This window comes from Pongo pygmaeus, chromosome 21 (genome assembly GCF_028885625.2).
Source record: "Pongo pygmaeus isolate AG05252 chromosome 21, NHGRI_mPonPyg2-v2.0_pri, whole genome shotgun sequence".
Classification (NCBI taxonomy): domain Eukaryota; kingdom Metazoa; phylum Chordata; class Mammalia; order Primates; family Hominidae; genus Pongo; species Pongo pygmaeus.
In genome coordinates this window covers 43,776,617-43,802,120 of record NC_072394.2, presented here as the reverse complement: position 1 = coordinate 43,802,120, position 25,504 = coordinate 43,776,617, and the positions used below count along the sequence as shown (strand labels likewise).

The 25,504-nt window shown below is 41.0% G+C and overlaps 1 protein-coding gene across 32 annotated transcripts in view; it reads left to right on the top strand.

Moving 5' to 3' along the window:
* The window catches only part of ZHX3 (zinc fingers and homeoboxes 3), a 168,949-nt gene that overhangs the window by 36,742 nt on the left and 106,703 nt on the right, over window positions 1–25,504 (top strand). For 8 of the 32 annotated variants that reach the window (XM_054467316.2, XM_054467318.2, XM_054467327.2 and 5 more), the window contains exon 1: window positions 5,533–9,654. The exons of 17 other annotated variants lie outside the window; for them this stretch is intronic. The gene's annotated coding sequence lies outside the window, so the exon portion shown is untranslated. Of the gene's footprint in view, window positions 1–5,532; window positions 9,655–25,504 lie in introns of those variants that run through there. 7 more of the 32 variants (XM_054467340.2, XM_054467350.2, XM_054467342.2 and 4 more) reach the window with 1 other exon arrangement.

The following is a 25,504-nucleotide window of genomic DNA, read 5'->3' as shown; positions in this document are numbered from 1 at the left end:
CAAGGTGGTCAAGTAACTGAGAGGCTGGAGAGTTGTTTCGGCCATCTGTGTGGTCAGAGAAGCCATCAGAAGGACTGTAGGATATTTAGGATGGAGAAAAGGAAAGTGGGCCAAATCTTCAGTAAATGAGGTGGGGTCGGAGATCCCAGAAATGAGATGTTGTGGTTACCCTGCAGGAATCTAAAAGGATCAGGGGATTTTACCCGAGGGAGATGGAAAAGTAGTGACCTGGAAGGTTTATTGGTTGCCAGGTCTCTCGGGAAGGAGTCGGCCATGGCCCAAGTTCATTATACTTCTGAAGGAATCCCAATTCAAGAGGGCAGCACTAGAGGCGTGTAGTATTGTGTTTCTAAACGTGTTCATGAAAATCATGTGAGGATGTATCTTAAAAAAAAAAGATTCCAGGCTCTATCCCAGGCCCACTGAACTACAGTCTTTAGGAGGAGGAGACTGAGAATGTGTATTTTTAACACCCTCCCCACTTAGTAATTCTTTATAATTAGGCAAGTTTGGGAAATGCAGCTGTAGTGATTAAGAACATGGCATCTGGAAGCCTATTGCCTGGGTCTGAAGAAGGTGGGACTGGTGGGAGGGAACCTTAGCCCATGACACTTAAGAGTTTGGCTTTCCTGCTACATCTGATATTAGAAACAGTGAACCTAAGAATGCTCTATCAGAGGCAAACACACTGACAACAGCAGGAAGGGACAGCTGGTAATGACAGAAACAGAAATACTCTACAAAATAATTCAAAGTATAGCTGTTTGGAGACATTTGTTACAGAGAAAAACAATCCTGTTTGCCTCAGTGGTCTCCGAATACATCAACTGATTATAATTGTTATCATGTTCAACAGGAATAGGTCGAATTAGGGTTTAGTTTGTTCAGAAAGGCTGAGAAGGAAGTTGTGCAATTTAGAAAGCTTTCTGTCATAAACCAGCATGCTTAGTGCTTTAGGTATTTGTAAAATTATGTGCACAATTCTGTCTCTGAAGATGCTGGATTTAAAAACAAAGTGTTACTCAACAAGCCAAAGTTAAGAACAGTTTTTATCCCCAAGGGGTTGTCTATATGATTAGATATTTAATATTATGATACTGGTAGCCTTACTGCTCCATTCTCCCTATTTTCCCTGGGAAAATTCTTTCCATGACAAGGAGAGGAATCCTGCAAAAGAATAGCTGCTCACGAGGGAACTTGGAGTTAGTCATTCTTGGCTGACCACTTACACTCCCACTGTTGCTATTAAGGAGGTTCTGAATTTGAGTTGCGTTGTTTAGATTACTTAACACTATACCACCTGGTTTATCATACCCAAACACTAAAGCTTTGGGAAAAGAATGTTGTCAGCACTGTTGAAGTGGTTGCTATGGACCTTGAGCCTAAAACTTGATTTGCTCAATCATGTGTTCCATTTCTTATTTCCTCTTGGACTGAGAAGGCTGGCTTTCAAACTGGTGAATAGCAGCACCTCAGTTGCATTCCAGTCACCTACCACATCCTTCCACTCACTGTCTCCTCTCCTCAGTGAACTACAGGGAGCTAGTCAAATGTACATCATGAGGCCTAGAAAATGTGGCCGTGGAGGATTAGCAATGCCAATTCAACCAGAACTTTCATTTTGCAAGTTGAGATTTGTAAAAAGTGATTCCATTTTAGAGAAAAAAAGGAATTCAGAGTATTTTTCCCTTTTAGAAAAACATTTCCTTCTAAAGCTGAGGAATACTCAACCAATCAGTGTGATGGTGATAATATGTTCTTTAATGTCACACTTTTCCTCCCGTCAGAGCTCAGGAACCCTTGCAGGCTCTGCTGTATTACGGTGCTCTTTATAATGTTTAAATCACTAAAGGTATTCACCTTGTGAAGTGTTTGTATACCTGCTGTGAACTAGGTACCTTAGTTGAAAAGAGGGTCCATGGCCTCAAGGAACTTTTTAAAAAGTTAGTCAAGGTGCATTTAGATCGCTAACCTCAAGCAGACCATGCTATGTGCTGTGAAGGAGATATAATCAAAATGTCCTAGGATCACAGATGAAAGAGAGTTTATTTCTAGTGGTGGATGAAGGTGGCAAGAGGAGATTGGAGGATGCTTTAAGGGAATGTTTGTATTCAGACTGGATCTTGAAGGTTGAGTAAAATTTTGGAACTAGTAAATTACATTTGATATTTTCTGTTTACTAAGGCATCATTTGTTTTAGCAAGACTACAACATAGTGCTTAATGAATTAGCCTTCAGTTATCTGAAATGACTCAATTACTTTGGATACCTTGTTTCTGTAATTAATGTGTGATGCATTAAGGAATATTTGGTGGAGAAGGGCTTTTATGGAAGCATAGGTGAAAACGATCTTGGGATCATAGTAGATATCTGAAAGAATGGGATATATAGTGGTATGGTAGTGAATAGAAAACCAGAATGATAATGGGATGTATATGTTTGAATATATGGTTTAAAATGGAGGGAAAATGGAGCTCTAAATGATGTTAATGAGGCCTTCATAGGAAATGAATAGTCTGCCGGGTTAGCAGGACTTTTGAATACTCACCATCTCATTTCTGAGTATCTTTCTCTGGGGTGGTTGTCAATATGGTCGGTAGATCCCTGTGGGGTTGGCCACAGTAAACCAAAGGAGGTCAGCTGCTCCTCATTCTGCCTTGCTCTAGGTGGCTAAGCACAGACGGTTTTACAGAAAGCCTGTGAAGCCATGTCCAGAGTGGCTCTTTCTGCCCTAGACCTTTGCACACTTGGTTCCTGGGCTTGGCCTACCTCAAAGCTATGTCGTCCTGCCATGGAGTGGATTCTGTCTCACTGGTGTGTGTACTCTCTGGATGAGTTCACACTCCTTTGGCAAGCTCATTTCTTACCATGGTAAGTTAGCTATAGCTGGACCATTGTGCTAGCCTTGTAGGTGGTCATCGTTATGCCTGAAATCTTGCATTCAATTTTTCCTTTCCCATGTTAAGGCTCTTCCACTTGACCCCTCCATTCAACTCTTAATTTTCCAGGAAGCTGAAAAACATACTACTTGCTACCTTTTGTGCTGAAATGGGGCCCTGGCCCAGAATTTTGATCCCCTTGGGAATCAACATATATAGTTCACAGAAGATAGCATTTTCTTTTTGTTTATTCCTGATAATGCCAATACCATTTAAAAAGCCAAGATATTTGGCAATGCTATAGGCCCCATTTTACCATACAGGTAACTAAAGCCACTTAAGAAAATGATTTTAGTAATTCACCAAATAACATACTTATTATGTGCCTACTATGTGTCAGATACTATGCTGGACACCAGTGGAGAGCAAATCAGACATGGTCTTCTGTGGTACTCACAGTCTGGTGGACCTATGGCCAGAAAGCCATGAGAGCTTTATAGAATGACTGTAGGCTTTGGGGAAGAAAGGACTGGTGTCTAGTCCCACTTTTGCCTTTTATCAATTACATGACCTTAAGTATTTGACCCTATTTTCTGTCAAGTAAAATAAAAAGGATTTGCCCTGACTTATAAGATTTTTCTAAGACTGGTTGAGACTATGTAGAAAAGAGCTTTGCAAAGGTCAAGTTACTATATATGCAAATATAGTTGGGAGTAATTAGCCCTGTCTTCTTTAACAAGAATGACTAATGGAGCATTTTCACTTCTCTGTGGCTTCAGAGAATGTATCGCATCCCCAAATACAGTGCTTGAACTGAATATTAACATTTCACTAATTCTAATGTATATTAATAAATAAGGAAACCAGCTACTTAGGTGGTACCTAGGGCTTTTTATATAGTTATCTTTAAAGGGTCATAGATTTAATACATATTGGCTTTATTTCAGAAAACAGTGCTTCTGGATGTTTACTATATAACCAGAAATTTATTATTACAACAATGGATATATAATTCTAATAATACAATACATACCACGATATAGTACAAAAATCAGAACAATAGTTATAATAAAAAGTATTCATTGTAAATAGTAGAAGATTACTTTTTGCAGGTTTAGGTTGATAAGGACTTTTGAACTGAACTGTTACTTTTTGGTTTTGACTTTTTTGGTTGTTGGTTGGGGTTTATTTATTTATTTATTTATTTATTTATTTATTTATTTATTTTTTGAGACGGAGTCTTGCTCTGTCACCCAGACTGGAGTGCAGTGGTGCGATCTCGGCTCACTGCAAGCTCCGCCTCCTGGGTTCACACTATTCTCTTGCCTCAGCCTCCTGAGTAGCTGGGACTACAGGCGCCCGCCACCACGCCTGGCTAATTTTTTGTATTTTTAGTAGAGATGGGGTTTCACCGTGTTAGCCAGGATGGTCTCGATCTCCTGACCTTGTGATCCGCCTGTCTCGGCCTCCCAAAGTGCTGGGATTACAGGTGTGAGCCACGGCGCCCAGCTGGTTGGTTTTTGAGACAGGGCCTTGCTCTGTTGCCCAGACTGGAGTGCAGTGGTGTGATCCTAGCTTACTGCAGCTTCTACCTCCTGGGATCAAGTAGTCCTCCCTCCTCAGCCTCCCGAGTAGCTGGGACCACAGGTGTGCACCAACATGCCCAGCTAATTTTTGTATTTTTTGTAGAGGCAGGGTTTCACCATGTTGCCCAGGCCGGACTTGAACTCAGCTCAAGCAATCCACCCGCATTGGCCTCCCAAAGTGCTGGGATTACAGGCATGAACCACCACTCCCGGCCAACTTTCTGTTGTTTTAATGGTCCCTCTTACCTTGCATATCACTGAACAACTAAGACATTTCATTGTAGGTATTTTTTGTAGCAACCCAGACAAGACATTTAATCTTTGAACCTCAATTTTACTCATAAAATGTGACCTTTTCTTTGCCATGCCAACTTAACAGTGTTGTTGAGATATTCAAATATAGTATTGAATGGATATGCTTCTATCTGTGTAATGGTCCTTGTTCAGTCATGGGTGTAATGATGCGGTAATTCTGGCAAATGAATGCCCCAGAAGGGCTATGTCTTGATTTGTAACATAGTCCTTGGTCAAGTCTTGATTCCTCCCCATGATGATTCATCCTATTGTCCCATTCTCATTTAATAACATCTCACTTTATACCCACTTGGCCATTAGCCAACACTTACTGAGCTTCTGCTGTGTGTCAAGCCTGTGTAAGATGCTGGGGATATAGAGGTGAGAGGCCAGACCCTGTCTGCTGGGTACTTGTTCGAGTAGGGGAGTTCAAAACTGCAACAGCAATTCTTGCCTCCATTTCTAGCCTGCTAGTCTGCCCCAAATTTAAGACTTGTCAGCCCTACAATTGCATGAGCCAGTTCTTAAAATAAATCTTAGTGTGTGAGTATGACTGTGTATTCATACAGATATCCATTCACACACACATATATATAGTTGTTTCATATTGGTTCTATTTCTCTATAGAGCCCTTACTGATACAATACTCAATAAATGCTCTCCTTATGGTTGCAGTAAGAAGAGGAACAAGCATGGTAAACAGGATGCTTGCTGTGGTTTTAGCCATGTTGAATTTGAGCTGGAATTCCACCCATGGAATCCAGGTGGAAATACTGGCAGGCACGTGTAGCCAGATTGCGGAGAGCTCACATGAGTGGTCTGGACTGTGGAGATATAGCTACACTTCCACAGCTACACACTGTGGAAGTCTCCAGTGTGCAGCCGTCAGATGAAGTTATATTTGTGGATGATTTCAAACAGAAAGTATAGTATGTAGAGTAAGAGGAAGTATAAAGGTGGAACCCCAGGAAATACCAGCATTTAGTGGGGAGGCAGAGGGAGGAGATATACTAGAAACCAAGTGGGAGTAGACAGAGAGGGGAAGATCAAGAGAGAATGGGGCCATGGAAACTAAAGGCAGGGGGTAATTTCAAGAAGGTGGGAGTACAGCAGTGTTAAGTGCCATGAAAAGGTAAAGTAAGAGAAATGTTGGAAATTGTCCTTTGGATTTAGCTCCTAAGAGGTATCACTGGAGGTAAATGTTTCAGCATCCCACCACCACATTACTGTGGGTGGGGGTGGAGTAGAGAATCCATAGTAATGAAGTAGAGATGCATTTTCACTGCCGATGCTTAAAAGAGCTCAGCTAGGAAGTGTGAGGATAAGAGGGGGCTATGGGCTTCCCAAGGAAGGGGTGATTTTAGGATGAGAGGGCCTCTAGCATGTTCAGAGGCCAAGGAAAGGAAGAGCCAGAAGAAAGGAAAAAAAATCAGAGATTCAGGAAGAGAAAGGATGAGTGCTTGAACAGGGTCTCTTCTGTGGATGGAGGGGCATGCACAGGAGATGGCCAGTAGCATTGCCAGAGGAGGGGTGCCTGTTTCATTTGACTGTGTGGAAAGAGGAAAGGCTATTTGGGGATACAGAGAAGTCTATAGAAGGCAGGGGGCTGGAATTTTTGCCCTTGTAAAAGCTTCTATTTTTTTGTGTGAAGTGGAGCATTGGCATCCACTGATAACCAAGGGTAGATGATGCAGTAAGGTCTTTGAAGGCAGATAAGATATAAAATTACTGTGTGGTGCTTGGAAGTGGGAGTTGATTTTTGCTCCTCATTGTGTTTTGAATAAAAGTTATACTCCACAGTCTGATATTTACAAAGACCTTCACAATCTACCTTTTATCAGTTCTACCAGACTACCTATCCTTTTTGTTTCATTCTAGCACCCTTGTACCTTAGTTGAGTGTGTCTGATGTGGCACTAGAATGTGGCTTTGACAGATTAGATGCTGTAGGGAAGATGCTGTTAGACTAAGAGTCAGGGGTCCTGTGTCCAGTTTGGCTTCGCCACTTATCAGCTATGGGATCTTGGACATACCTTAACTTCACTAAGTCCATTTTTTTTCATTTGTGAATTGTTAATAACAATAGTATTGATGAAGGTGTGTCAAATGAGAAAACATATTTTCAAGTACTTTGAAGAGGATAAGTAATACAGAAATGGAGATGGTCATCAGGCTATCCCTAATCCTAGCTCCAGGCTTTCTTCATTACCACTAGAGTCCTCTCCCTTCTTTCTAGCCGCCATTTTAATTCAGCCTGTATTGTGTAGAGAAACACTAGCTACTGTAATAGATAAACTCTGCTGAAACTTCAGTGACTTAAAACAGTAGACATTTCTGTGCTCATTTAAAATCCAGTCACCTGTGGGGATGGAGGGGGCCCACACTAATGATGCTCTGCCATCTTCAAACCATGGTTTCCAAGGTTGCCCTGGGTGTCAGTGGCCTGCCAGCAGTGTTGGAGAAGACAGTGAGAGGGCATGATTGTCTGGGAGGCTTTTGTATACCAGGCCTAGGATAGGAGCTAGTGACCAAGGCTAAAGGAGAGATGGTTGAGAAGAGGCATCTATCTACTGGATAGGTGGTGAATTTGGGGTGTGTGGGTGTTTATTTGCAGAAAATGGTTGAAGTGGCTCTGAGAAGAGTGAGGCACAGGACCTGCACAACCCCAGGAGGGAATGGAGAAGCTCCTGCCTCTATGGGCAGAGTTTGGGAAGGGCCAAGCGGCCTAGGACTTGTTCCTGGTAAAGAAGGCAAGTGATGCAAAGGTGGGAGAGAGGTCCCTGGGTCAGGGAAGAGGGAACTGAGAACTGGGGTGTTAGTACACCTTTGTGGTGAGCTTCTTAAAGGCTAGGGAGACACTGTTTATCTTTTTTAGGATAAGAAAATTGATGCAGTGGTGCCTTGATAAAGGGCACACAACTAATTGGCAGCAGAGAAATGAGCTAGGGCCTGGGTCTTTTGACATCAAAACCCCTAGTAGTGAGACCCGGGAAACATCCCACTGGGAGGGCTGGAAAACCTGGGTTCTGAAGAAGTTGGTTTGAGGTAAACCGTTGGGCATGGGGTTGGAAGAGCACTTGCGGTGGCCTGTTCCTTTATAGGTAACTCATCCTTTGCGTGCATCTACTGGATGAGAGGTGATTTTGGGGTGTGTGGGTGTTTATTTGCACAAAATGGTGGAGGGAGCTCTGAGAAGAGTGAGGCAGGACCTGTTCAAACACAGGAGGGAATGAAGAGGCACCTGCCTCGATGGACAGAGCTTGGGAAGGGCCTGGGGGTCTAGGATTGGTTCCTGGTAAAGGAGGAAGGGCAAAAATCCTAAGGCAGAACTGTTCTTAATGAATTCAAGGACTGAAAGGAGATCAGGTTGGTACAAGACTAAGAGGAGGAGAGGTGTAGAGAGGATACTGGAGCGCAAAGCAGGGCCCATATCACTCAAGAACTTACAGGGCATAGCAAGGCATTAAGATTCTACTCTAAGGTCAGTGAGAAGCCATTGTATATTTTGAGTATGGGGTGGTATGATGGCCTGATTTATAGTTTAAAAAGACCACCCAGACTGTTGTATGGAGAATGGGTAGAGGGGAGGCCAGAATATAAATTGAGTGTAGTGGGTGAGGGAAAAGGAGGAATTCAAGAGGAGTTGAAAGTCTGGAGCTTAAAGAAGAGGTTCAGGCTGGAAAATACAATTTGATCCTGTATTTCCTGTTAGCTCACTCCCTGTTCTTAGCCAGGCTTCCTGCGAGTAGCCTTATCCATGGTCTCTACTTCTTCACCTCCTGCAATTTAACCCTCTGTACTCTGGCCTCTGTTGCTGCCACTTACTTCCCTGAAATGTCTCAGGCAAAGGGCACCCTAGGCCCTTTGTGGTTACCTAAGTCTAGGCTTTTAGCCCTTGTCTGACTTGGCTTGCATTCCTTCACACTGTGAGCGACTTCTGCCTTGAAAGGCCCTCCTCCTTAGCTCTTTTGTCTTTCTGGCCCATCTGTCTTTCTGACCCGTCATTCTGTGGCCCGTTTCTGGTCCCCAAGTCCTCAGGCCAGCCCTGAAATGTTAGCATTCCCCAGGCTTCTGGTTTCCAGTTGGTCCTCCTGGCTTTCCCTGTGCCCCTCTGTGTAGAATAAACCCTATCCTGCTCATTAGGCCAACACTACTTGCCTTTCCAGCTTCATCTCAGGTGCCCCTCCTCCAAAAGCCTTCTCTGACCCCTCGGGCTGGGTAGGCGCCACTTCTCCTTTTCCATTTCTCCTGGAGCATAAAGTAGATTACCTCTGTGATAGCACTTAGCACCCTGTTGACTTACTTGTCTCCCCAGTCTAGTAGTGCTTGAGGGATAGAGTTACAATGAAATACCGCGTGATCTAGGACAAAGATTGCTTTCTCCAGTTCAGGTGAAAGCCACACTTTATAATGAAGGTATCTATACTTGATTGTATATCCTTTAATAGTGCATTCATTTCTCACTGGGTCTGAAGGCTGGAATTCTGGTATAATATATTCTGTGAACAGAAGAGATTAATTTAACTAGAAATAATCAGTATCTCAATTTTCTGAAAGGAAAAAAAAATGACTAAGAATCTGAATTGCTTCAAAAGGGCTTCTAAAGACTTGCGTTTCTTGCCTGGTAATTTGGATCTCCACTCCTACCCTCCCATCCCAAAGCCTGTTACATGTGTCTCGTATTTTGTGATTCCACAATTCTGGGTTTGACATTACAATTGCCTCCATGGTGATGAGCACTAACATTCTTGTGTGCTGAATTGTGATAGCCGTCAAAGGCAGCAAACAGACTGAATGAAAGATGAGCTTCTGCCTTTATATCCTTCTCTCCTGCTACCCAACTCACTGTGGTGAAGGAAAAAGAAAACGCGGGTGGAGACTGCACTATATGCTTAGGTACACAAATCACACATCTGGAGTTTCAGGAAGGCTTTGGGTGGTTAATGTCACTAAACTCTCATGCTTGTCTTTTTTTTTTTTTTTTTTTTTTTTGAGACAGAGTCTCCTGTCGCCCAGGCTGGAGTGCAGTGGTGTAATCTCGGCTTACTGCAACCTCTGCCTTCCAGGTTCAAGCAATTCTCCTGCCTCAGCCTCCTGAGTAACTGGGAATACAGGTGCCTGCCACCATACGTGGCTAATTTTTGTATTTTTAGTAGAGATGGGGTTTCGCCATGTTGGCAAGGCTGGTCTTGAACTCCTACCTCAAGTGATCCACCTGCCTCAGCCTCCCAAAGTGCTGGGATTACAGGCGTGAGCCACTGCACCCAGCCTCATGCTTGTCTTTCATATGTCTTTTTCTACTCTTGAATTTTTTCTTTTTGTCTTTCTCAGTTCCAAATTCACTCTATCATTTTTGGCAGGTGGAACAAAGAAAATATAATGTTGAATCACTTTCTTCTCAGTGGCTGTGATTTTTTAGACTATTTCTTGATTTTTTTCAATGTTTAGTTTTCTAAGCCTAGCAGAGCAAAAAAGCAATGATGCCTTTGATTAAATGAAACCCTTAGCATAATTACTCAAAATCATGTGACAGATTATCCTTGTGCCTTTTTTGATATAGTGTTGGGCTGATTAATTTATCTTTAAGAAAAAACATTATGGAGTTGTTATTTACTTTTAACTAGAATGCCTCTCAAATGGAATAAGACTGCCCAAGTAAATGTAATAGCAGACTAAATTTGAGCTGTTATATTATTTTCTGAAGGTTTTGTTGTTAGCAGGGTGAGAAATGCTGGCACATAGGAGCTGCACTCTATTGATTCCCAATTATGTTTATTTCTGGTGTCCAAATAAGACATTAGGATTGCAGACTTTCAGGTAGGAAGTGACCACAGGATTTTCTAGTATGCCCACTGGTGAGATGCCAACTCATCATCTTATGTAGGGGACACCTCTCGGTTAGCACAAGAACAGTCTTCCTCATAGGAAGCCACAATATTTGTCCTGGGACTCTTGACCCACTGGACTTCCTTAGTCTTTCCCATCATATATAACATATACAACCCTTCAAGTACCTGAAGAAACTTTCTTCACTTTCATCTCCCAAGTCCCTCTCTTCAGATTCTGGATCCCTGGTTTCTTCAGATGTAAACTCCCTCCTTAGTCTGCATATTGTGTTCCTAATGAATTATCCTGAGGTTTTGTTAGCATTTTAATGGTTCAGTCCCTTACTGAACTTACTCCTGGCTGACACCCACTCTCATGGAACTCCCCTCTGAATGTAGGTTCTAAAACATCTATTTAATGAAATATTTCTAGCTCAGTGATCTTACTAGCATAGTTTTACTGCTATGTTTTGTTACATTTGTTAATATTGTAATATGCTTCCTCTAAAAGTAAACAAAGGCTTTTAAGCCCTAGGGTGCAGGTAAGATGCCAGTAAGGCTGTAGAATTTGATTTCCAGCTAGAGAAGACTTAACCAACTTCAGTTTGGTCTGATGATAAAAGCATGCATTTATTGAGCCCTCATGGCATGTCACTCACTGTGCTAAGGACTGCTACATGTATCATTAACCCTGTGTTAATAGTAGTGTCATTAATAGTGGATAGTGTTATTGACCTCATTTTAATGATGAAGAAATGGAGGTTTGGAAAGGCTGGGGCATGCTCCGTGTTTCACATGTCACAGTGTGACCCAGAGCAACGAGCTCCTAATGTGCCACTATGCTGATGCTTTAATGCCTTCCTGCTGGGTAATGCTCTGTGTACAGCTCCTTTCTCTTGTACTTCGTATTTACTTCTCTGGTCTTAAAATATAAATTAAAAAAAAGAATTGGATGACTCTTTTTAACTCACCAGGCCATCTGGAAGAGCCCTCTGCACGTGGTGGGTGCTGACAGCTAAGGCTGTCCTTAGCTCTGTATCTTTAGACTCAATAGAAATAGATGAAACTTCTGTGAGTTCTTCAGTCTTTGGATGACTAGGGCCACTCTAGACCTCGTAAGTGCATCTTAAACCAGTAAAAGTCTGACACATTATGGTGGGCTAGGACTCAACTGAGGGGTGTTTCCTTTAGCTCGCCTTTGGGCACCTGGACAGCACAGACCAAATGGGAGAAAATATGGCCATTGTCATTAAAGTTGGACTGGCAGTCAGTTGCCTTTATTCAGTCTTGGCTCTGCCTTACATACTTACTTACCCTGGGTGACTAGGTCCCCATTTCCTCACTTGCTCTGGGAATTGGAAAGGAGAGAAGGGTGTGTGTAGGGGGGTTACTTCATATTCTTTCCCCACTCCATCCGAGGCTAACACAACCCTTTGGTTTTGGAGAGTCCATTCTTGCACTCTATTTTCTAACTCCACATGAAACCATGGCACAATAGGAAAGATGGGATGTTTGCGAGGCTGCTATGTTTCCCCTTCCCCCAGTCTCTGAGAGATTGGTAATTTGGACACCTTTATTAGTTTGAGATAAAACTGGGACTCACTGACTGAGGCTGGACTGAAGATTTAAAACATGGGGAGGCCTAGAACTTCTTGTTCAATTCACAGGGTCCCAAGGGTTTAGAAGCTGATGTTATTCCTCTGGGGTCTGAGGAGAATGGCTCAGCTGTGGGACCAACTCAGGCCTATTGGGGGAACACAGGCTAGCCTTGGGAGTTTTGAATCATCAATACTTGGGAGTATTTTAGAATTATCAGATCCTGCCTGCATGTGCATCTCAATCTGAAACCCCAGAACTGCCATTCTCCTTGTGTTGATTCAAGATATAAATGATTCTGGGATTCTATAGATAGGACTTTATCTGTCAGAGTCCCAACAGGAAAAGTTGGCATTCTCAACTTAGGATAATTCCAAGAGAGTTTACTTCAAGAGGTATGGGCAGGATGTAGAGAGAACCATAAGGGATAGTGCAGGAACCAAGGGTTATAGTGATGGTGGAGCTGTTACTACCCCTAGCTCCAAAGAGACAAATGGATGAAAATGGATGAAAGTAGTTATCAGGAGCCAGAAGAGACTGTCATTATCAAGTGTCAAGAGGCTACCTTGAGAGGAGCAGTGACTTTTGGTTGAGGGATGCATACGCCGCAAGTAGAATGAATTCCCAACCTTATTCCCTCCCTCGCCTCTCCTTTCCTCCCCCGATCTCTTTCTGGGACTTAGCATTGGCTAAACCCAATCAGAGGTCAAGGTCATAGGGACCTGTTGATGTGATTCATAATGATTAGCCTGCCAAGGCAGAGAGCAGGGTAGAGAAAGTTGGAGTGGGCATCTGGGAAATAGTAGACTTAAGGACCCCTGTAGTTTTAGAATGGGCAGAGCTTGTGTGCACGTGTGTGGCAGAAGGTGGGAAAAAAGGATGAGATGAGCATTTCTTGAGCATCACCATGTGCTAGGGACTTTCTTGTGACATCACCTTTTGGGGCAAGCAGTATTATTTCCATGTTATAGATGTGGAGAACTTGAGCCCAGATCTCTCGGCCCTAAGTCAACTCAGTCCTGGTGATCCCTGTGGTGACAGGTAGTATTTGGATATTTCTCTTATCTTACTTTCTCTGTGGCCCATTCCAGAAAGCTGCACTTCATACATAGTATTGCTGGGAGAACAGTGAGGACTGTAACAGAGCTGCTGTGTATTTTTTTTTTTTTTTTTCACTTTATGAACTTGAGGAGAAGGGAAAAGAAGAGGAAAAAAACTCAACTTGGCATGAGTGATGTTAAGTGAGATCAAATAAGGTGAAAAGCAAAATAGACTCCAGAAATTTAGTTTTGCTTTTACCCAAAGTTCATGGGCAGTTGCTGTACAAAGTCCTTTTTGCTTTCCACAAATATTAAGCACTTTTAATAACATGAATCTCATTATCTTTACTTTTGGTTGTTTATGAACTTAAATAGCTTTATAAAGGACAACCAACTGAACGTGAAGATCAAACTGTGTGTGTCACCTTTTACTATTTCATTTCTTGTGAATGTACAAATTCTTACACTTGTAATGAGTTAGTTATTTTGGCTCCTGATAATTTTTTTTTTTTTTTTGAGATGGAGTCTCGCTGTGTCGCCCAGGCTGGAGTGCAGTGGCGCAATCTCGGCTCACTGCAAGCTCCGCCTCCTGGGTTCATGCCATTCTCCTGCCTCAGCCTCCTGAGTAGCTGGGACTACAGGTGCCCGCTACCACGCCTGGCTAACTTTTTTGTATTTTTAGTAGAGACGGGGTTTCACTGTGTTAGCCAGGATGGTCTCGATCTCCCGCCTCGGCCTCCCAAAGTGCTGGGATTACAAGCGTGAGTCACCACGCTTGGCTGGCTCCTGATAAATTTATTATAAAAGTATTGTACAGCCATAGCAAAGACTTGGAACCGACCCAAATGTCCAACAATGATAGACTGGATTAAGAAAATGTGGCACATATACACCATGGAATACTATGCAGCCATAAAAAATGATGAGTTCATGTCCTTTGTAGGGACATGGATGAAACTGGAAACCATCATTCTCAGCAAACTATTGCAAGGACAAAAAACCAAACACCACATGTTCTCACTCATATGTGGGAATTGAACAATGAGAACACATGGACACAGGAAGGGGAACATCACACTCTGGGGACTGTTGTGGGGTGGGGGGAGGGGGGAGGGATAGCATTAGGAGATATACCTAATGTTAAATGACGAGTTAATGGGTGCAGCACACCAACATGGCACATGTATACATATGTAACAAACCTGCACATTGTGCACATGTACCCTAAAACTTAAAGTGTAATAATAATTTAAAAATTAAAAAAAAAAGTATTGTACAGCCAACAATGAAATAGAAAGTTTAAATTTTTTAAAAAGGGAATTCTAATACTCTAGAAAATTCTTGGATTTTCTTCTTTCCTACTTTTTGATCACATGCATGCATAATTTTATATGGCTAGAATTATACAAGTTTGTATTGTTCTCATGTCATTGTAAGCGTTTTTCCATGTTGCTATGTAACCTGCATAATTATATATGATAGTTTCTCAGTTTACCTTAAATATTCTCTTATTATATATTTTTAATTTTTTATGCCTTGCTGCATTCTGTGAAAAGGACTGCATTCTACTGAAGTGTTTTACGTATTATTTTTCTTTATAAATATTGTTTATTTGCATCTCAGGCAACTAGTTTCCTCACTCCTCCCTCTTTTGTTCTTCTGGAAGAAGAAATGGAATTATTTCTTTAGGATAATTTTGGGAGTGGAATGAGCAACTCTGAAGCTACATCAAGGAACTGGAAATATAGTAGTTTGAGGGATAGCTGAGAGAAGAGTACAATTGAAATAAGTCATTAATACAGAGTTGTTACAGAGTTGTTACTTAAAATATTAATGTGGGCTGGGCGCAGGGGCTCACGCCTATGTATAATCCCAGCACTTTGGGAGGCCGAGGCGCATGGATCGCTTGAGGTCAGGAGTTCAAGACCAGTCTGGCCAACATGGTGAAAACCTATCTCTACCAAAAAATATAAAAATTAGCCAGGTGTGATGGCGCATGCCTATGGTCTGGCTGAGGTGGGAGGATCTCCTGAACCCAGGAGGCAGAGATTACAGTGAGCAGAGATTGTGTCACTGCACTCCAGCCTAGGCAACAGAGCAAGACACCATCTCAAAAAATCAATCAATAAATAAAGTAATGTGGATTTTTATTAAATCTTAGGTTTTAAAAACTATTACTAAGGCCGGGCACGGTGACTCACGCCTGTAATCCCAGCACTTTGGGAGGCTGAGGTGGATGGATCACTTGAGGTCAGGAGTTCGAGACTAGCCTGGCCAACATGTTGGAACTCCATCTCTACTAAAAATACAAAAATTACCCAAGTGTGGTGGGGGGTGCCTGTAATCCCAGCTACTCAGGAGGCTGAGGCAGGAGAATCACTTGAACTCAGGAGGCAGAGGTTGCAGTTAGCTGAGATCATATCACTGTATTCCAGCCTGGGAGACAGAGTGGGACTCCATCTCGAAACAACGACAACAATTACTAAATGAGAAATTAGACATCATTTACTCCTAAGTTTAAGGTATGACATCATTTACATACAAAATTTAGCTGTTAATCCTAAATTAGTTTTAAAAATTTTGTTGTCAGCTAAATTGAATGTAGCATAATTCTAAACAAATCTTAGATTAATGTCATTGGCCCCAAGCATCCTCTAGCCCTGGAATATTAGCATTGGCCTGTTAGTCTGCTGAGCTACTACTCCCTGGGAGGTGGTCATCCTTCCTTAACTCATTCTTTCCAGCCCTGGGGAGCCTCGGAACTTTTGTCTATTCACTTCTTTACAAAGCTGTAGCCTTCTGGCCAGAAGGGGCTTCCTTGAATGGTGCCCATGTCCTTCCACTTGCCTTTGATTGTCTGGAGTTGTGCTTTCTGGAAAAACAGGCAGGTTTCTTCCATTAGGCAAGAAAATCAGAAAATTAGAGATCTGTTCTGGTTTTCACTCTCTGTATCCTTAGCTCCTGGCATGGTGCCTGGCACATAGCAGATGCTCAAAACCACATTTGTAGAATGAAATGTCTTGAGACAATCTTTCAGATGTGTGAATATGACCATGATGTCCCCACATTGTCACCTCTTCTTCAGGTTTAAGGTCCTTCAGTTCAGCCATTCTTTTCGATAGAATTTCCAGATCCCTTTCCCTCCCTGTTTCTCACCAAACTGTGTGACCACAGTTCACTGTCAGTCACTTAGAATGTGTGACCAGACTTATAGCCAGTTCTCTAGAAGTGGTCTGATTTGTAGCAATATACTTAAGTGTGCCTTACTTTTTTTTTTCTTTAGCAGATCTCTGGTTGTTTATATTCTTTTACATGATCAGCTGTCAAGCCTGGTCTCTTCCAAGAGGTGCTTGTGCAATTGTTTCCTTCTAGTTTAGTGTTACTTGGGATTTGATGAGGGTTCTTCAATATCCTTATGTGACTCATCAGTAAAAATGAGGAACAGGAGGGGCCCAAGGAAGAGTTTTGTGGAACCCTCCTTCCAAACTGACAATAATCCTCTAAATCCATGCTTTTCAAACTGTGATGTGCATACAGATTACCTGGGAATTTGGTTAAAATGCTTTTCAAACTGTGATGTGCATACAAATTACCTGGGAATTTGGTTAAAATGCAGATTCTGATTCAGAAAGTCTGGGTGAGGCAGAGCTTCTGCCTTTGTAACAAGTTTTCCCTAAGCTTGTGCTGATGTTATGGGTCTCCCTGATCATCTTTTGAGTAGCAGGGCACAGTTCTTGGTGAAAGTTGTTCATGAAAGCAAATCCTTTGGTATTTGGGTAGCTGTGCTGTACCCATCAGAGCCCCCAGCAGATACTATCTGATGCCGGTATTTGACATCCTATAATCAAATGTGTGTCTCCCACCTCACTAGGTAGATGAAGAAAACAGCAGCAGGGCTGTCTTGCCAGCTTCCAAATGGTGGCACACCTCTGTGTATGTTCAGTTGGACCTTTTATTCTAGCCAGACAAGCTGTTACCCAACATACTTAGTATCTTTTCAAGTTTCTTGTCATCTGGACATCTGATAAAGTGCTTGTGTATACTGTTTTTTTGAGTTATTAATCTGAGATACTCTCACATACCAGAAAGTTACAGAAAAGAGACAGTCAACAGTTTTTTAAGCATTGGCTAGAAAGTACAGTGTTACTGATAAAATTCTTTTATAAGAAATGTTATGGAGCATCCAATTTCTTTTCTTAGTCTATTGGAATTTGGATAAAATGGATGCACCATTGAAATTACATTCCTAAACTGAAAGGTACTCATGCAAAGGGCAGCTTTTGAATCGTAGATGAGCAAGTGAGTTCTGTAGAAACACAGAGTAGAGAGTTCATGATCACCTGATCTCCCTTTTCTCCAAGCTTTTAATCTTTTAGCTTAGGGGAGAGGTGCTTTTCTCTTGCCCTTTGTACATGGCAAACAACACTGTGACCCATACTTTTTTGGTCATTTCAAAACAAAATTACTATTAAGCATTGGTTAGAAAGTAAAGAAGTTTAGACAACAAAGCATTTGCACTTGTTTATTTTGTAGAGCTCATTGTGACCTGGTCAGTGGGACAGGACAGTTCTGTACACTGTTGATTAATATGTTCAGATAATTCTGGTTCCTAAATATTAGAGACAGTGTCTTCCTAATGTGTCACAAAAGTTGAATCCTGTAACTAGACATTAAATTCAAAAGTCCCAATCAGAGGATAAAGACAACAGCAAAAAACCCCAAAGCTTTGACTGACAATTCAGCTGCTCTATTTTCAGTAAAAAATAAGCAATAATGCCAATATTCAATCCAGATTGAAAATGAAATGACTTGGATGTATTAATAGTAATTGAATTATAGAACTTTTTTATAAAGATGAGGTCTTGCTGTGTTCCCCAGGCTGGTCTTGAACTCTCCTGGCTCAAGCGGTTCTCCAGCCTCAGCCTTCTAAATAGCTGGGATTACAAGTGCACGCCACCTTGCCAGGCTTGAATGATAGAACTTAAAAACAACTAGAGTGCCATTAACTTACCCCTAAATAACAATAGTTCTTTAATATCATCTAATACTCAGTCTATGTTTAAATTTCCCTGATTGCTCAAAAATGCATTTTTTTTTTTAGATTCATGCTTTACTTTTAATTGATGGCCCATACAAAAACTTTTGTAGGTTTTGAATATATACATATATAAACTTATATCTGTGTGTGTATACATATGCATACACAAACACGTGTGTCATACATGTATGTGTGTATACGTATACACATATATATTCCAAACCCACAAAATATATATATAGTATATATGCTTGTCTATCAATCTTTTATTTATGTAACCACAGCTTTCATATAGTACTTATGCTCTGTGCTTGCTGAGTTATTAACAAAGAAAAGTGTAGTCATTTCTATCATAATTACTGCGTCTTCGTTAGAAGAGATTTAAAAAGTTGATGCAGCCACCCTTTCCAATCCTGTCCTAACATGATGTTAGCATCTTCTTAGAGATGCTGCCGTAATCCTAATTCTGCAACATTTGTGTCATTCTGAATTTTCCTTTCTCTGGCAGCATTTCTCATCTACTTCCACATATTTTTAAGATTTGTTGTGACTTCTGTTCTCTGATCTTCTCTTTCTATATGGATTACTGACCTTGAATTTATGCAGCTTCTCTTTCAGTTGTGGAAAGAACACTGCATGGGGGAAAAAGTCTGAGTTCAAATCTCAGCTCTGTGTGGGAAAAATGTCTGGATTCAAATCTCAGCTCCATCACTTACTAGCTGTATGACCTGAGGCAATGTATTTAACTTCCCCAATTACTTTGTAATTGAGCAACATATTTACTTCCCTTTCTGTGGGCTTCATCAAACAATACCACAGATTGCTTAAAATATCCTAAAGCTCCCCAGAGTTGTAGGCAGGGAGGAAGCAAATTATTGGGTCACTGCTTATTGTCCCAAACTACAAGTTAGCATTGCCTAAGGAGCCGGGTTGGGAGGCCCCCAGATGAAGAAAGTGGGAGAGGAGATGGTAACTAATTAACTGAGTCCCTGTAGCCACTTTTCCACATGCTCATTTAGACCTTGAAGCTGCCCTGGAGATTTTATGATTGAAGAAACTGGCTCTGCCAGCGTAGCCAAATGGTTAAGATCAGTAGCTTGGGTTGAAATATCTGCCTTCCTACTGCATGCTAGTAGCTGTATGACCTAAGGCAGGTCCCTTCACCTCTCTGCATCTGTTTTCTCATCAGACACAGAGATAACTCAGATTCTGCTTCATACAATGTTTGTGAGGATTAAATGAAATAAGTGACCAGGTGCAGTAGCATGTGCCTATTGTCCCAGCTACTTGGGAGGCTGGGGTGGGAGGATCGCTTTAGCCCAGGAGTTAGGGCTGTAGTACGCTATGCCAGTCAGGTGTCCACACTGAGTTTGGCATCAATATGGTGACCTCCTGGGAGCAGGGAACCCCCAGGTTGCCTAAGGAGGAGTGAACCTGTCTAGGTCAGAAACGAAGAAGGTCAAAACTCTCATGCAGATCAGTAGTGGGATCATGCCTGTGAATAGCCACTGTACTCCAGCCTGAGCAACAGAGTGAGACCCTGTCCCTAAAAGAAATAAAATCTATTCTGTTGTACTGGCAAAATAAATAAATAAATAAATAAATAAATAAATAGTAAGAAATGTGTGAGGTGCCAAGCATAGTACCTGGCACATAATCAGCATTCAATAACACAAACTGTTACTCGTCTTTTACTTCTCTTTAGACCTAGTCTTTTTAAAGGAAGACTGTGGAGTTCTAGTGACTTTTAATAAAATTCTTAGTTGTGACTACAGACTAAGCAGATTTTCTAACAACCATAATGGAACTTTGTCAAACATGAATGCTTTCCTTTCAAATTGGTTATCTTGAAGGCCTCTTATTTTAATGTTGCCCCAATGTTTGGTGTTATTATTAGTTTTTAGTTTCTAAGTTTCTTTTTATTGAAACTACAACTAGGATAGAAGTGCATACTTACATAATTCAAATTAGTTATTTCCATGTTTTCAGCAATCTTTTATTGACTACCTACTATTTGTCAGGCTTCTGCTAGGCACTCGGAATATGGCCATGAACCAAGTAAGACAGGATCATTTCTTGGTGGCATTTGTAATCTAGGGGGCAAAGAGCTTTCATTGGCACCTTGGATTATGTTAACAAAAAAAAAGTGAAAATCTTAAATAACATTGTTAAAGCTGCTGAAAGGAAATGGACAAATTTTCGAATGTGATTTTATTAGTACAATAAGATCACATCCTTGGCATGTTACCTAAAAGGAAGACAGATGCCTTCTTTATGAATAAAATGAGATGTACTGAGGGAGACATTACTCTAACCAGTGCGATAATGTAACTAGCACTTTAAATTCAAATTTGGAGTAAAACAAGGAGCACTGTTATTTTTCTCTGTTTGACTGTGACTTTGGAACCACTCATTCATGAACTAGAAATGGGAGGCATAGTTACATTAAACAATGCACCTGACAAAATTATTTACCAATGACCTGGTAATTATTGAAAATGGTTATATATTCAAGAATGTTTGTGCTGAGTGCTGTGGCTCGTGCCTGTAATCCCAGCACTTTGGGAGGCTGAGGCAGGGGGATTGCTTGAGCCCAGGAGTTGAGACCAGCCTGGGCAACAAAATGAGACCATGTCTCTACAAAAAAAAAAATTAACTGGACATGATGTGAATGCCTATAGTCCCAGCTATTTGAGAGGCTGAGGTGGGAGTATCACTTGGGCCCAAGAGGTTGAGGTTGCTGTGGAAGCCATCATTGCGCCACTGCATTCCAGACTGAGTGACAGTGAGACCCTGTCTCAAAAAAAGAAAAAACTATTTGTTAGATTCCATTAATTAGCATGTCTAAAACTGTGCTGATTCTTCTAAAAAGTTTCTAAATATATGTCTATTCAGTGTAACATCTAAGTATTAAATAATTGCAAAACACATACAATTAAATGAATGAAATTATAGAGTCCTGAAATTCAAAGTCACTTTAGAGATAATTTAGGATACCCACCCTTATAGTATGAAAATGCCTGCAGCTATTTTCAACACCTCTAGTGATGGAGAATGACTAACTATAGACCAGGGGTCATAGACATATAATATAAAGGTAGAAATTTGTTAGTTATAAGACAAGAGTGGTAGTTACATATATGGCAAACTTTTGGGCCCTATTTGTCATACAATTTTTTTCAAAATATCATTCTGGCTAGCTAAGATTTGTCTTCTGCAGGCTGGTTTCTGCCTGTGCACCACCAGTGTGTTGCCCTTCAAGTAAATTTTGGCATTGCCTAGGGAAACATCTCAAGATCTTTTCATTTTCTAAATTTGTAATAAACATTATAGAATATAATTTTTAACTATGTATTCATTTAGCAGATATTTATTAAGTGACTATTGTGTGCCTGTCACTTTTCTAGGCAAAAGGGATGATAGTATTCAGCAAAAAGTCACTACCACCATGAAGATTTCAGATTCATGAATGAGTGGCTCTAAAGCCAAAGGCTAGAAACGGTGGCTCACACCTGTAATTCTACCACTTTGGGAGGCCAAGTTGGGTGGATTGCTTGAGGCCATGAGTTTAAGACCAGCCTGGGCAACATGGCAAAACCCCATCTGTACAAAAAATACAAAAATTAGCCAGGTGTGGTGGCATGTGCCTATAGTCCTGGAAGGCTAAAGTGGGGAGGATTGCTTGAGCCCAGAAGGTGGAGGTTGCAGTGAGCTGAGATTGTGCTATTACACTTCAGCCTGGGCAATAGGGTGAGACCCTGTCTCAAAAATAAATAAATAATAAAATGAAGTCCTTGCTTTACTCCAAATTTGATTTTAAAGGGCTGGTTATATCATCACAGTGGATATAGAGTGGTGTCTTTCTTAGTACATCCCATGATATTTTATATTTTACACATGAGAGTATATTATCTATTGCTACATAATAAATGACTCAAAATAGCATCTTAAAACAACAAATACCTATTATGTAACAGGAATGGGTTGAGAATCTGAGCAGGGCTTAATGGGTGCCTCTGGCTCATAGTCTCTCAGGAGATTGCAGTCAAGCTGTAGGTTGGAGTTGCAGTCTCATCTAAAGGATTGATTCAGGACAGGGATGGCCCCACTACCAAGCTTACTCACGTGGTTGTTGCTAGGCCTCAGTCTCTCACCATAAGTACCTATCTATAGGGATGCCTCATGACTTGGTATTGGCTTCCCCTTGGGGCATGATCCAAGAGAAAGTAAGAGACAGAACCCAGGATGGAAGTCATGGTCTTTATATGACTTAATCTTGGAAGTGACGTTTCATCATATCTGCTGTATTTGTTAGAAGTGAGTCAGTAAGTCTGGCCTACACTCAAGGAGATGAGGTTTCACAAAAGCATGAATACCAGGAGGCAGAGATCATTAGGGGCCATCTTAGAGCCTGCCTAACACAGAAGGTAAGACATAAATAAATATAATGTGTCAAATGGTAATACATGCTGTAAAGAAAAATAGAGCAGAATAAGGGAATAGAGAATGATAGAATGGGAGTCTGACTGCTACTTGGGGTGGTGTAGTCAGAGGAGGCCTCTCGAAACAGTAATATTTAAGCAGAGTTCTGAGGAAGATAAAGGGAACAGATGTGGATTCCTGGGATAAATGATTGATTCCTGTTAGTCAAATCAGAATGAATAGTAAGTCAAAGGCCTCAAGTCAGCAGCATGTTTGAGGAATAGCACAGAGTTCACGTGTTAGTCTATTCTTATACTGCTATAAAGATACTACCTGAGACTGGGTAATTTATAAAAAAAAGCAGTTTAATTAATTCACAGTTCCACATGACTGACGAGGCCTCAACTTATAGTCGTGGTGGAAGGGGAAGCAGGCACTATCTTCACAAGGTGGCAGGAGAGAGAGCGAGCTCAGGGGAAACTGCCACTTTTAAATAATCAGGTATTGTGAGAGAACTCCCTCACTATCATGAGAACAGCATGGAGAAACCACCCCCATATCCAATCACCTTCCACCAGGTCCCTCCTTTGACATGTGGGAATTACAATTCGAGAGGAGATTTGGGTGGGGACACAGAGCAAAACTCTGATTACCAGAGGTGTGGAGTAATCAAGGGGAGAAGAGAAGAGATGAGGTTATAGAGTAACGGGAGTGGGGAAGATAGATCATGCAGGGCTTTTAGCCCATGGAAAGGATTTTTGTTTGTACTCTGAAATGGGAAGCCATTGGAAGGTTTTGAGCAGAGATAAGAAAAGAATAGAAGGAAAGAGTAGCAACATTCCAAGAGTTCTCATATAAGAATTACAAGGAATCTTGACTATAATAAGTATGACTTACAGAAGACTTTTCAACAACAGCAATCAAGGCTGAAAGACAATGGAACAAAATGCTTTGAGGAAAAAACTGTCAACTGAGAATAAACTGTCATGCAAGAGTGTGATATCAAGTTAAACTATCACTAGATCTCAAGTTAACTATAATTCAAGAGTGTGAGTGAAATGGCTTTTTTCAAAGACTGAAGTTTATCATCCACTGACCATTGCTAAAAAACCCCTTAGGAAGTACAAAAAATGAATGCAGAAGGAAGGATTAGGAGTCAGGCAGCTGACTCCTAATTTATACAATTTATACTCCAATTTATACAATTCATAAACTTGACAGTAGCCATCTTTCTGAAAGTTTTTTAATGTTTTCAATAATAAGTGGCTAATTTTGGGTAATGGGAATGAGTAAGCGTGTTTTCTATTTGTCTTTATAATTTTTTGCGTTTTTAATTGAAAAGAGACTTTACAAGTATTCAAGAAAGTGCATTCTCAACAGTGACTACTACTCTGATGCTATTATAATGTTTCTCATCCTTGTCAATATAAGAACTCTTCGCTGATAGTTTAAAATGATAATAGCATTTATTGATCATTTACTCTGTACTAGGCATACTATGCTAAACCTTTTGTATGTATCATCTCATTTAATCCTCAGTAGTTCTGTGTGAAAGGCACTATTGCTATTTCTCTTTTACAAATGAAGAAACTGATGCTATGAAAGTTGAGTAACTCTGTGATGATAACACTAGTTATTAAGTAGCACAGCCAAGATAACACCAGCTTGTGAACAGCGTGGCTAAAACAAGAACCTGGGAAGTTTGACCCTAGAATTCATGCTTCTAACTGCTACACTATTTTCTCCCTTCTTCTACCCAGTTTTGATTACTTTATTTTGATAAATGGTATCAGTTTATTGATACAGTAAACTGGACTTCTCTTGAAAATAATTTGACAATGATGCCTTGCTGCATTTACTGTTATAGAATTTTATAAACAAAAGAGATTTTAATGAACTAGTTCAGCTCCCTCACTTTATAAACAAGGAAACAGAGGCTCAAACAGGTTAACTGACATGTCCAAGGCCGCACAGGTGATAGCAGCAACATCTAGAAGATGGGCTTCCTAACACCAACATTAGTATCATTTCCTCTGGAATATGAGTATTTAGCCTTAAAAAAGGTCAGGGTTCTATTGAAATGGCTTCAGTAAGTAAATGATTTGTCCAGAGATGCTTATTCTGTAAGTTGACATTCATATACCAATATTGATGTAAATGCCTTCCATGGAGATGAGTGGCAGACAGAACCCTTCACCTCAAGTAATTTACAGTCTAGTGAGGATATAGAGGAATAAAAAGAAATTACAGTTCAGCATGTTAGGTTCCATGAGACAGGTAAAACAGAATGGCAAGCAGAAGGACCATTGACCCAGTATTTGGAGTGGGGAGAAGCAAGGGTAGTTAGAGAAAGATTCTTAGATAAAGAAGTGTTTACGCTGAAACCTGAAGGACCAGTAAGAGTGTACCAAGTCAAGGGATGGGAGAGGAAGTACATGGAGGAAGAAAGGTGTACCAAATAGTAAGGGGAAAAACTATGAGGTAAGTGAGTGCTTGTATTTAGGACCCTAAAGTAATGAAGCATAGCTAGTGAGAGCATGCTGTGTAGGGGGTAGGATGGAGCTTGGGAGAGAAGAGAGGTGGTTAGCTTGGTGGAGGATGAGGCTGGAGAGGTGATAAAGGCTTAGATCCAGATCATAACATCCCTAGATTTGATGCTGAGGGTTTGATGAAAGGCTCCCGAAAACTTTCCAGGATGAGAGCAATCAATCAGATTTTTAGTGAGAAAGATTAAACCTGGAACAGTGAGGAAAATGATTGCAGAGAGCTTCAAGGCTGGGGTCTTGATGAGAAGGGCTAGTCCTTTGAGAAAATATATAACTGTA